This window comes from Bos grunniens, chromosome 7 (genome assembly GCF_055505025.1).
Source record: "Bos grunniens cultivar Pamir isolate PY7600 chromosome 7, Bosgru_T2T1.0, whole genome shotgun sequence".
NCBI classification, from domain to species: Eukaryota; Metazoa; Chordata; class Mammalia; order Artiodactyla; family Bovidae; genus Bos; species Bos grunniens.
Genome location: NC_141171.1, coordinates 50,847,928 through 50,860,004, shown reverse-complemented (window position 1 = coordinate 50,860,004; position 12,077 = coordinate 50,847,928).

The window sequence follows — 12,077 nt, the reverse complement described above, 5'->3', positions numbered from 1 at the left end:
TAGGTGGGAAGACTGAGGCCATGAGAGGTGGAGAGACTGACTCAGCTTTCCCCAGATCTTCTGACCAGAAATTCCACAACACTGATGAAGTGGCTTTGTCAAGATTTCTGGGAGACAGGAGGAAATAAAGGTGGAGGCTGAGATCATATCCCAACCTCGTACTCACAAGTTTGGTGACACTGAGCAAGTGACTGGGCCTCTTTGCGATTTACTTTCCCCATCTATAAAATGGGCTGACATCATACCTCACTCATGATCGTGAGGACTCAGAGATGTTAAAAAAACAGAGTATTAAGCAGGGGGCCCAGCACATGGCAGGAGCTCCACAAATGCTAGGCAAGTAATACTGTGGTTTGTATTTTCCCCAGCTTCCTTCTCCTCTCTCAGATCTGAGCAAAGGAGCCACATCTCTTCCCTGAGCCTAGGCCAGCCTGAGGACAGGCACTGTGTTTCTACCATCAGCCTACCATAGGTCATCCCTGGGACCAGGAGATCCCCAGGCAGGCCATTATTGGGAACGAACATTCATGTTGTTATCATCATTTTCATGGTCATTCTATATCATTCTCTAGAGCGGTAGCCCCATCAGCATTCACCAATGCGTTTGGCTGTTGTCTAGGGAAGGCATCCTCTCACTTGCCACAAAGGCACACCAAGGTTCCCACACAAGGCTCATCTAGGGGGACTTGCTGGGTCCAACAACCCCCACTGGACCCCTTCTTTACCACCCCTCCTCCACCATGGGGTGCCAGGAGCTGGCCTGGAAGAAGAAATACCCTGCATCATTCTGATTCCCGCTTCAGGGAATAGCACTGGCGCAGACTAGCCAGTTCCTCCAAGGGAGACACGACTGGGGAGGAGGCAAACCTCTGGAACTCTCCTAGCAGCCCCACCAGGGGCTGAGCTTTGGGGCACCAGAGGCCAGATTTGAGGGAGGGTAAAGGTAGAAAATGCAGCGCCCTAGTAGTTGGGCCCTGCAGAACAAGAAGTAGCAGTGGGAGCACCCTGTATCTGGCTCCAGGCCGGGTCTCTATTACCCTGGAAGGGAGGGAGCCTCACCCAATTTATAGGTAAAGGCAACAGGCTCGGAGAGGTCTTGTCATCTTCCAGCAGTCACACAGCACCTGGTAGGCAAGGGCAGGCCATGTCTGCTCAGAGGCCCACAAAACCTGATCCTCACGTCCTGAGTGGACAGCCAGGCCCAGGGCTCAGGTGAGGAGAGTGGAAGCAGCCAGCAACCCTGTGCATGCCTGCAGATGGGGAGTGGGGCCGGGCACCCAGGAGACTTGGGGCAGCGGTCACTGGTCAGTGGAGGGGAGGCTCTCCAGACCAGTTCTTCAGCAAAGTGGTGCAGTGGGTGCCCCCTGGGACTGACCATCACAGGCTTAAGTCTTTTCAGCCTGACTCACCCCACGCTTGATGTGGAACCTTGGGCCAGGCCTGGCCTCTCTCAGTTTCCCCAGTCATGCCATCTCAAGACTCTGAGCCCCAGTGTACCGCCAAGCAGTTCTAAGTCAGGCCTCCCCAGGCACACCCACAGCACCCAGAGGCTGAGGGGCCCAGACTGGGGTCTGTGCCCAGGTGGCCATCTCTTCCCCACCCATGGGCACACAGGGTGCTTGATGAAGAAACACAGTGTATACAAATAATTAAACGGAAGAATTGGAGTGATTAGGGCAGATGATTATTGTCAAATTATGATTTATCTTGTAGTGGAATTAGTATTCCCCCAAAGGGCCCGGCGTGGCGCGGCGCCCGCCACGGCCCGTGATTAATCGCCGTCTCCAGAAGGTCACCTCCAGCCACTGCAGATTAACTCAGTGGGGAAACTTCTTTCCGTAATTCAAGCTGTTGTTCCCACAACCTGTCATCCGCCGCAGAAAAGGACGATTTCGTCAGGGAGCCCAGGGCGGGGGCTGTCCTCTCCCTGAGCCCCTCCCGACTGCGGACATGATATATGGTGCGTCCCGACACGGGTGACCGCGAAGGGGGGCAGCGTCCGCCGTGGGGTGGGCAGCAGGAGGCAGGAGTAGGGGGAGTGTGGGGGGAACGGGCGCCGCCGAGCAGAAGTAGGCTGTGAGGGGAGAGAGAGCGCGGGCGGTGGCAATTAGGAAGAAAATTGGATTTTTCAGCGTCCAAAGGCGGCTGGGATCTGCGGTGTGCGGCGCAGGCACCCCCTTCCCCAACACACACGGGCACCCAGCTCAGGTCAGGCAGGGACTCCCGGGAAGGGATGGGGGCTGGTGGGGGGTGGGCGACGGACCCTCTGTGGGAAAGAAAGGGATGTAGAACCAACAGATGGCAAAAGAGAACCTGGTCAGGCCTGAGGTCAGGCCCTACAGAGCCCCCCAGCGGAGAGGAGCTTTCCTGAGCTGAAAGCTAGAACCAAGATCCCATTTCCCCAGCGGCAGCCACTGCCAGAACCACAGGCTCACATCACCTGGGGCTGCAAACCCTGGCCACTGGATCTGGGAGGAGGGGCTCAGGAGCTGTCTCCCTGTGCATGGAGAACAGTGTGCACAGAGTCCCGCATCCCTGCCTCCTCACCCCAGCCTCTGCTCATGACTTAGTTCCCTGAGTGGAAGGGGCTATAAAGCACAAGCGCCTTCCCTCCTCTGTTTGCCTTCCATCTAGGCCCGCCTGGCTGTGGCAGGGTGTGGGGGGGTTGTCTTGTGCCCATAGTACAGATGAGAAGGCTGAAGTACGTGACTTGCAGCTGCATTGCTGCCCTGGGTCCCTAGCACCCTCTCCTCCTTCAGGTTCCCCCCTTCCCGAGTCCAGCAGCCCTCTCCAGTTCAGCACCCCACTCATCCCCCCCATCTCCAGAAACATTCACTGTGCACTACTCTTTCAGGCCTCCAGGCTTTGCATGTTTCTGAAGTGTGTTTCCTGCCCCCAGCCCTCATCTGGTAAACTTCATTCTTCTCAATCCAAATTATTTGTCCCTCCAAGCACAGATGGTGTCCCCCAGGCCCACTAGGAGCCTGGCCCATGTGAGCACAGAGCCCCTTGTGCAGGACTGTGCTCTCACTGGCCACCCCCACCAGGATGGGCACTCTCTGTGTACCTATCTCCTCAGTGCCAACACAGACCCAGCCCAAGGAGGTACTCAGGAAACCATCTGGAAGGCGCCAAGGGCTCAGAGGCTTCTACCCCCCACTCTCCCCAACCAGTGCTTACTAGAACCCAGACCTGAGGGTTAGGGGTAGAGAACAGAGGCAGGGACCCTTGCAGGCTGGCGCCCTCAAGGTCCAGAGGCCTGTTTGTAGTTGAGGACAGAAATATGTATTATGTATACCGTGATTTGCTCAGAACAGTCTCTGGTCTGAGATATTTAGAGTTGTGAAGACCCAGTACTATCTGGGAGAGAAAATCTATTTCTCTCCTTCTCAGGAGCGGGGGTAGGGGAACAACTCGCCTCAAACATTGGGACTAAACGCTGGCATTTTCTCTGGGGAGAAAGGGGCTTTTCATCTCCTGCTGGGACTGTCCTGCAGACAACTCCACCCCGCCTCAACCAATCTTTGGCTGATGGCAAAAATAATAAAAACTACCATTTCTATTACATCTTACTTTCAATACCCTTTGCTGCATTCACTCACTGACTCCTCAGAGACAAGCCAAAGAAACATGTTAACCCCATTTTACAGAAGCAGACTGGGTGGAGGTAGCCTTGAGGTATCTAAGGCCAAGTGTTGTAAGCAACAGAGGCAGCTGTGAGTCTGGGGAGGATGATACTGGTCCCACTCCCCACTCAGCCTGCTCTGTGGAATCACCACCCTACTCAAGGAGCTTCCAACCTTTACCCCGTCCTTCCCCAAGGCCCAGGTGGCCTGGGAGAGCTGGGGCAGGGACTCTCCCAGGGGAGGAGCCTCTTTCTGTGTGCTCTGGGTCTGGAAACCCGGTTTAAATCCCAACCACAGCCCTCACCAGCTGTGGATTCTTGGGCAGGTCACTTTACCTCTCTGTGCCTCTATTTGCTCATCTATAAAATGAGTTTCAACCGTGTAGGGCTGTTGTGAGGATGAAACAAGACAGGGACCTAGCCTGGGAAAGAGTAAGGGCTCAATAAATGTGACCTATGCTGTCTTTGCTTGTTTTATCAATGTTCACTCTCTTACCAACGTCTTGCGGAGGAGATTGAGGGATAGGGTCCCCAGTTCCCAGAGGAGGAAACTGAGTCAGCAGGGCTTCCAGCAGGCAGAGGACACCATCAGATAAATTGTCCTGAAGGCCAACTGAGACTCTGCTCCTCCAAGAACCCTCCACTGCTCCGTGCCGCGGAATTCCGCACAAACATTCATCCATTGAGAACAATCTGCAGCTTCTTCTCCGTTCCCCGAACACGCTGATCCCTGTCTCCCAGCTTCAGTCCCTCTACCTAGAACGCCATCTCTCAGCTAGCTCCACTTTTGTTACCAAAATCTTTCAAGGTTCCGCCTGAAGGCCAGCACCCCCCGCAACCACCCACCTCAAGGAACCACCCCTGAGCTCTAGCTCACGAGGCGCCCCGGTGCCGCGGACCACGTCGTCCCCCGCAAGTGGTTTTCTGAACGCCCCCTCCCGGGTCCGGCGGGGCTTCCCAGTCTGACCCTGGGCACTTGCGCCGGACACACGGTGGGTGCCCCGACCTCGGGGCTTGCGGGGGACACAAGCCGGTTCCCCCACCCAACTCCCTCCAGCGCCACAGCCCCGTCTTTGATCCGGCTGCCTCAGCGCCCCAAACCTGATTGGCATCGAATTACGCCGCGCGGCGGAGGGAGATAATGGCGGGAGGCGCGGCAGACATGAAAGGGGAGGGGGGGCGGGGGCGCAGCGGCAGTCCGGGCCGTTGTTAATGACCCAATAAAAAGGAAGAGGGGGGAGAAATAACCCTCCCTTCCATCCCCGCCCCCAAGACAGCGGCCGGTGCACACAAAGCCGCCGCCGACTCGGAAATTACCGCGGCTCAGCCCAGCGCAGCGTGACTGGAGGGGGTGGGCTCACCTGGCGGCGCGGGAGGGGGGACACACACAGTCACGCAGACGCGCACACAACCTCATCCTGCCTTTACTATTTTTATATTTTTCCACCGTGCCATTTTTGCATTAATTGCGATTTTTGAAAAAAGACTACACGGAAAGAATTTTCCTCATTACTGAGAAATGTGGTGCCCACCGTAGTCGCAGCCCTGAAACAGGGTCACAGACAGCACCATTCAGTGACACACACACACACACACACACACACGGCGTCTCACAGGCACGCGGATACACTCCAGACAGCCTCACTCACGATCACACACACACAGACCCTGACACGCAGATGGACACACCATCGCACACACTCTCACACCTAAAGTCACTTGCAGAAACAGACACAGGGCTACATTGGAGCACACACACACACGCGCGCGCGCACGCACTCACGCACGCGCGCAGCAGGGCATGAAGAAATGCTCACCTAGAGACACACCCAGAAGCCAGGAAAGACACACACACACACATACTGAGACCAATGCGGAGAAAACACAGATACTGACAAACGCACAGGCCATGCAGAGAGACAGGTAAATTAATACATGCTGAGATCTATAGACAAACGCACACCAACTCCCAGAGATACCCCACACATAAACAGACCTGGGTCACAAAAGCACACACACTGACACATGCATCCACACACAAATCCACACCTCAGCAGTCTCTGAGACACACCCCATGCCCTCAAGGCCACCCACTTGACACCCTCACTCACATGGGCTCAAGTGTATTCAAGCAAATTCTGGAGGGTCAAGGCCACAGCAGAGATGAAGTGGGGTCACCAGGTCACGGAGGCCAAAGAACACGGCAGTGGGGGAAGGACTTGGGGTGCAGCTGCATTGAGTCCATGAAGCTGGGGCAGATGGGTTTTAAAATGTCAGAGTATCAGTTGTTTTTATCTCTGAAATAGGGTTCAACTTCTCTCCTGGGGGATTATGTGAGTCAATCGGCAATAAGCAGGTACTAAATGTTGGCTGCCATTACCATGTGGACTCCCTTAGGGGCAGCCCAGAGACTACAGGGCCTCTCTCCAACACACACACACACATACCTTCTGCCAGGAAGATCCCTCTTATCTGAGTCCCTCATGCTTTAAACTAAGCCCAGTCCTGGGAATGGAGAGGGCTAGCCCCTCCAAGGAGCCTCTCCTGCTCCAAAAAAGAAAAAAAAAAAAAACATAGCACCCTGAACACCAGGGGATCTGGGGGCCAGATGGGACTCCATGGTGAGGTCAGAGTCTGGGTTAGGCCTGCTTTGCTCTGCTGTCTGGTTTCAAATGCCAGCTCCCACCACGAACCAAGTATATAACTTGGTCAATGACTTGGCCTCTTTGAACCTGGCTTGCCTTCACTGTCCAATGGGTTAACAGCATCAGCGTCTAACACAGGAGGCCACTGGGAGGATGAAATTGCTCTCAGGCTGAGCTCATAGACCATGGCTGAGGCTGTTAGTCCACGTTGAGATCAGAGGTGAGGGGTCAGGGTGCATACTCCCCGTGCACACACCAGGACAAAGGCCCTTACTGCAGCTCTGTCTTACGTGGACAAGGGGACTTTATTAGCCAAACCTTCAGCCTAATTAACGCGATTAATCACAGACCCAGGCACACAGGCCATGGGGACAGCTGGGAAGGAGGGTCACAGTTAGCTCAGTTACTCCAAAGGGTGGAGGGGCAGGAAACAAGATTCCCAGTGACCTCCCCTTCTCCCACCACCCGAAACCCAGGTTCTCCCAGTCCCTGTTGACCAGAACCCACCCCCCAGCCCGAACACACTGAGAATGTCCCTTCTCATGTCTAAATTCAGTTTTTCTCGCTGCAGAGAAAGGAGGCACATGAGATGTGCAATCCAAGTCCTGTCTGTCCCTAGGCAGGGCAGGTCAGAAAGGCTGTGACTAGTCTCTGGGAGGCTGAACTGTGCAGTGCTGGGTTTGCTGGTGGTGAGTGGGTTGAGGCAAAAACTCTCAGTACCGAAAGTCTGGCCCCGGAGAAAGGCAAGAATGAAGAGAGGAGCTGGTGGCAAGGGGGAAGGTCCTTTCTTCTTCATCTTAGGGACCTGTGTGTGTGTGACCCCGCTGTGAGGACGCTGGGGCAGAAGTGGGGGAAGGCTCTGGACAGGGCTGCAATAGGAGGGGGCAGCCCACTCAGGCAGGGGCGCTGCCGAGTTATAAATCACCCTCGACTCAATTAGAGCCTGTGAAAGGTTGTGCACACCCAGCAGAAAGCACTGCACTTGGCGGGCAGCCAGCTCCCTGCGGGGGGTGGGGGCGAGTGATCTGGTGTGTGCCTATGTGTGTGCCTGTGCATCGCTGTGCAAACGTGCTTGTGTGTCTTTGTGCACGTGTCTGTATGTACCTGTCTGTGCCTGTCTGTTCTCCATATGCATGTGTGTGGAGATAAGCACAGGGGCCTGGGGATTCTTGTGTGTGCAACATGCTTGCATATCCTGTGTGTTTGTCATGGAGTGTGTCTGTACGTACTTGTTTGTACTGAGAGGTGCTGTGTGTCCCCCTGTGTGTGGATGTTAGTGTGAATGTCTTCTTGCCCGTGTGTACCCCGGTGTGAATGTTTATGACTGTTCCAGGCATAGGCCTGACGAGAAGGGAGTGAGGGTTTCCCAGAGCCAGGCTGGCCCAACCTTATCTTCCTCCACATGCTCAGGCGGGACTACCTCCATGTGTCTCTAGACCAAAACCACGTTTCCCTTTTTTACCCAAGCCACAGACAAAATCTTTGAGGTCAAATTATCCCAAATCTTTGAGTCAAAACCCATGACCCCAGGAACACTTGAGGCCTTGAATCAGAACCCCCATGGGAGAGCTCTTCACAAGTACCACTACCCAGGAGTCAGTTTGGGACCCCTGACTCAGTTTGCCCCACCCACAGTAGCATTTCTCTGTGGAAGTGGCAAGAGGATCTGAAATGCTAAGTCCTGAGCCTCCCTGGCCTGGAGAACCTAGGCCCCAGATCCAACACCCTACCCTCCATGGAGGGTAGAATGCAAACCCACAATGGGTTCGGCTTCTCTCCTGCCCCAGACAACTAGGATCCAGAGGGCTCAGTAGTTGTGGCTCATGGGCTTAGTTGCTCCAAGACAGGTATGTGGAATCTTCCTGGACAACCAGGCTTCATAAGGGGTCCTCCTCCCTCAGCCTCCGGGGAGACCCCCCTCCATGAACCATGCTCTGCTCCCATTTACTGACCAGGTGCCAGGAGTGGAAGGTAGATGGGTCTCCCTCAGGGCAGCCTCCAGGAGGAAATTCATCATGTGCTGCACATCACCCTAGCTTGTGCAGGCTCGTGCAGGCCCCACATCTGGAACCATTTCAGGCAGCAGAAGCAAGGGACTGAGCTGCCCCTCCTTTGATGCTGGGGCAGTGGGGAAGGGTCGTGCCCTTTAGGGGGCTGAGGGTCAAAAAGCATGGATGGCACCCCTCCTGAGGATAGGAAAACGAAGGTGGGGGAGGTGGAAAGAGCAGGAATGGGCTGAGACCTGGAGAGGAACAGCAGCTCCTCCAACCTGTAGGATGGGGTGGGGAGGGATGACTCCAGAAAGGATCCAGAAGATCAGCATTTCAATCCTGGAGGAAAGGCCAGAGCCAAGCTTCACTTTTGCTAAGCTTCAGTTTCCCCATTAGTAAAATTGGACTGTTACTTCCCACACAGGATTCTGGGGAGGATCCACGTGAAAGGATGTTTTAGCATGAGTCCTGTACATCAGTAATGCTCAGGATGGGGTAAGAGCTGCTATTATTGTAATAATCATTATTTTGTTTAGAACATAGCTTTCCCACCAAAGCTCTCCATCCAGCTGAGGAGACCAGGTAAACATCCCCAAATCAGTCAGGCTATGTAGAATCAGACACTGAACCCTTGGGAGGGGAGGATCCTGGAAGGCTGGACAATCGGGAAGAATTTCCCAGAGGAAGTAGCCTGGGGTTCATCCTTCAGAGATGGGAGAGTCAGTCAAAGCTGGAGCAGAAAGGAGACTGCATCCTTGGGGGCAGATGGGCTTGAACAACGAAATGGGACTGGAGACAGCAGGGAGTTCTACAGGACAGGTGGGCTTGATTGTGTGAGAGGCAGAGACAGGCCTGCTGGGGTGGAATGGGTATGGGAACTGGCATGACTTAACCTGGGGAGATGAATGAAGAAAGGGAATCAGATCATTATACCCTCTTTGGAAGGACTTTATGCCCTGAGGCCTACCCCACCCCCACCTGCATAGCATCCAAAAGAAGGCCTTAGGATCTTCAGGAGACCACTGACATCCACCCCAACCTATTCCCCCCAGCCCAGGGCTGCGAGAAATCAGGTGGCTGCTCTCTCCTCTGTTTATTTATTCCCCTGGTTTTTTTTTTTTTTTTCCGCTTTTCAGGAGACGATAATTATTCAGATCATCGCTGTGATTTACTCGGCAATCAGAGCCGCTCGATGCGGTGGCCGTGGAGCCGAGACAGACTAGCATCGCCAAGGAGGATGAGGCCGGGGGCTCAGCGCCCCCCTCCCTGCATCCGCTCGGCCTTTGTTCTCTTTGAGGTCTGCACCCGCGCTGCTGGAGGGCAGTGGAGGCGCCCACCCCGCGGACACAGCGCCAAGCTCAGAGTCTTGGGAAGCGGTGTGCACATGTGTGTGCTTCCTGGGGAAGGGGGTGTGGAGGGTCTCTGTTTGGTTCTCTGTTCCTTGGTGCTGGGCTGAGAACGGTGGAGCTTCTGCGTGCATGTTTGTGGTGGGGTTGTGGCGGTGGTGGTGGGGGGGCGGTGCGGTGGGAGTGTAGGATGCATGAGCACTGAGGTCAAGTGAGTAATCGAATGTGCACACCTGTGTGATCACCCAGGCCCAGGGTACATGTGTCCCTGCAGGCTTGTTCAGAAGTGCAATGGGCAGGTGCCCAAACATTTGTATTTTAGGCACATGGAGGTGGGGGGAGGAAGCTTGGGGTTCCTGTGCTGAAGCTAAGGTGATCATTGTTGGGACAGGGGCTGAGTTCTAGCGAGGTCACGAAGACAGAGCTAGGGGGTGGGGGATGGGGGTTGGGGAACAGTGATTGGCTCACACCCAAATGCCGAGTTCTCCTGGTCAGTGCTGGGGCCCCGGGGATCACGTGGACACAGGTGTGGCTGCACACGAGCGTGTGCACACACACGTGTACCCGCAGGCCTTCGCCCCCTCTTGCCCGCCTGCTGGCGCGGTGACGGTGACCTCATTACTGCCTCCGCAAAGGCCCCTTGAAATCCCTGCGCCGTCGCATTTGGCTGCTCTAAGTGATGGGAACGGCCTGCGCTTCCTGATCAATCGCTTAAAATTCAGGGTCGGCTCGCTCGCGGGAGAGGGCTGCCTGCCAGCCCCAAGCACCGCGCTCTGCCGCCTCCCCCCCACCACACTCCCTCCTTGCTTTGGGGTGGGGGGGCTGCGATACTGCCGTATTGGAAAACATCCCCGCGCTGGCTGGGGGGCCCGGTGGGGCCAGCGCTGGAAGCCGTTCCACTCGAGCAGATGGCTGTGAAACTTTGGCGGCGAGATAAATTGGGTCTGACGGCGTGAGGCCGGCTCACAGATGGGCGGGATTCTCACGCCGGCCCCCACGTCCGGCCCGGCCGCGGGCAGAGTCGGCGCCGCTCAGAGCCCCCTTTGGGTACCCGCCTGGCCAGCAAAAGCTTTTGGGGGCTAATAGCCTCTCTCGGCCGGAGGCGCCCTCCATCACATTCCTTCCGGCCCCAAATCTCCCCAGAGACAAGCCCAAAGGGAGGGGCAGCCCCCAGTCTCCGCCTGGTCACCTCCGCCAAGCTGGCAGCTGGGCTTTCCCCCTCCTCTGCCATCCGCAGAGGCCTGAAGCGTGAAGGTTAACAGCTGGGGGGGAGGCTGCGTCTCCCTCACTCACCCCCTCTCTGCTGCAGCCCCGCCCACCTGCCAGCCCTGGGGATGTCGTAAACAGGGCTGTGAGGTGTGCGGGTGGGGGGGGGCCTGAAGGGAGGGAGAGAAGAGAGAGCCAGACAAAGAGAGGAAGTGAAAATGAGCAAGAGGAGATGAGAGGCCTAAGCAGAGACCGAGGGGCAGCTAGAGAGAGACAGGCAGAGAAAGAAATGGAGACGCTGATGTAGAGATAGACACCACAGAGACAGAAGTGAGGGAAGGACCTCAGAGCCAGGGAAGAGACACACAAAGAGAGTGGGGAGGAAGGCGAAGGATAGGACGAGGGGACGAGATACAGGCAGGGACAGCCTCGACCTGCGGGCAATAGTTGGGGGTGGGGACAAGCGTAGGTTGGGGAGCAGGGTGCGGCCCCCGGCTGCCCCCGCCCCCACCACAAGGGCAGCAGCCCGGAACGAGAGATTGTCGCCTGCCCCACGCCGCGCCCTCGAGCCCAACACCACTCCCCCGCCTCGGTTTCCCGGGGAGTGCCTGGGAAGGCGGGGTGCGGGTGGGAGGGGGCGAGCTGCACGGCAATCACTCTGCCGCGGAGCCCCTGTCGAGCCGACTCCCCGGCGCATCAGTCCAGTGGGCAGATATCGATCCGGCCCAGCCAAGCTCGATACCCGCGGCCTGCAGCCCTCTCTGCAGCTGTCCTACAAAGAAGAGGAGGGGGCACACTCCCTCGGCCGCCCCTGCCGGGATTCTGAGCCAGAATAAACCCCCAGGGTCCGGCGCACTCGCCCCTGCCTGACCCAAAGTGGCCCGACTCGGTGGATCAGGCACCGTACAGCAGGGGAATGGCCCTGGTGACCCTCAGCCCCGTCTCCTCTAGGGCGCAAGAGGCCAAAGGGAAAAATCTTCGCTGAGTTGATGAAGTTGAAGTTTCGTAAAGGGCGTGAAGGAGACAGCCAATCAGCGAGACCTTATTTACATAGGCTCTCTGATTGGCTCTCACGGTCCCTCTTTAGAATGTTACTTTGAAACCTTAAGGAAAGAACGAGAAAAGTCTCACTTACGAGAAGGGGAAAGCTCAGGCCCCTGAAGTTCAAGTAGGACCTCCCCAGGCCCATCTCTGAGGGGACGTGGGGAGCTTAAATATGGGCTCACCCAACCCTCAGGACAGAGGATGCAGACGAGCAACTTGA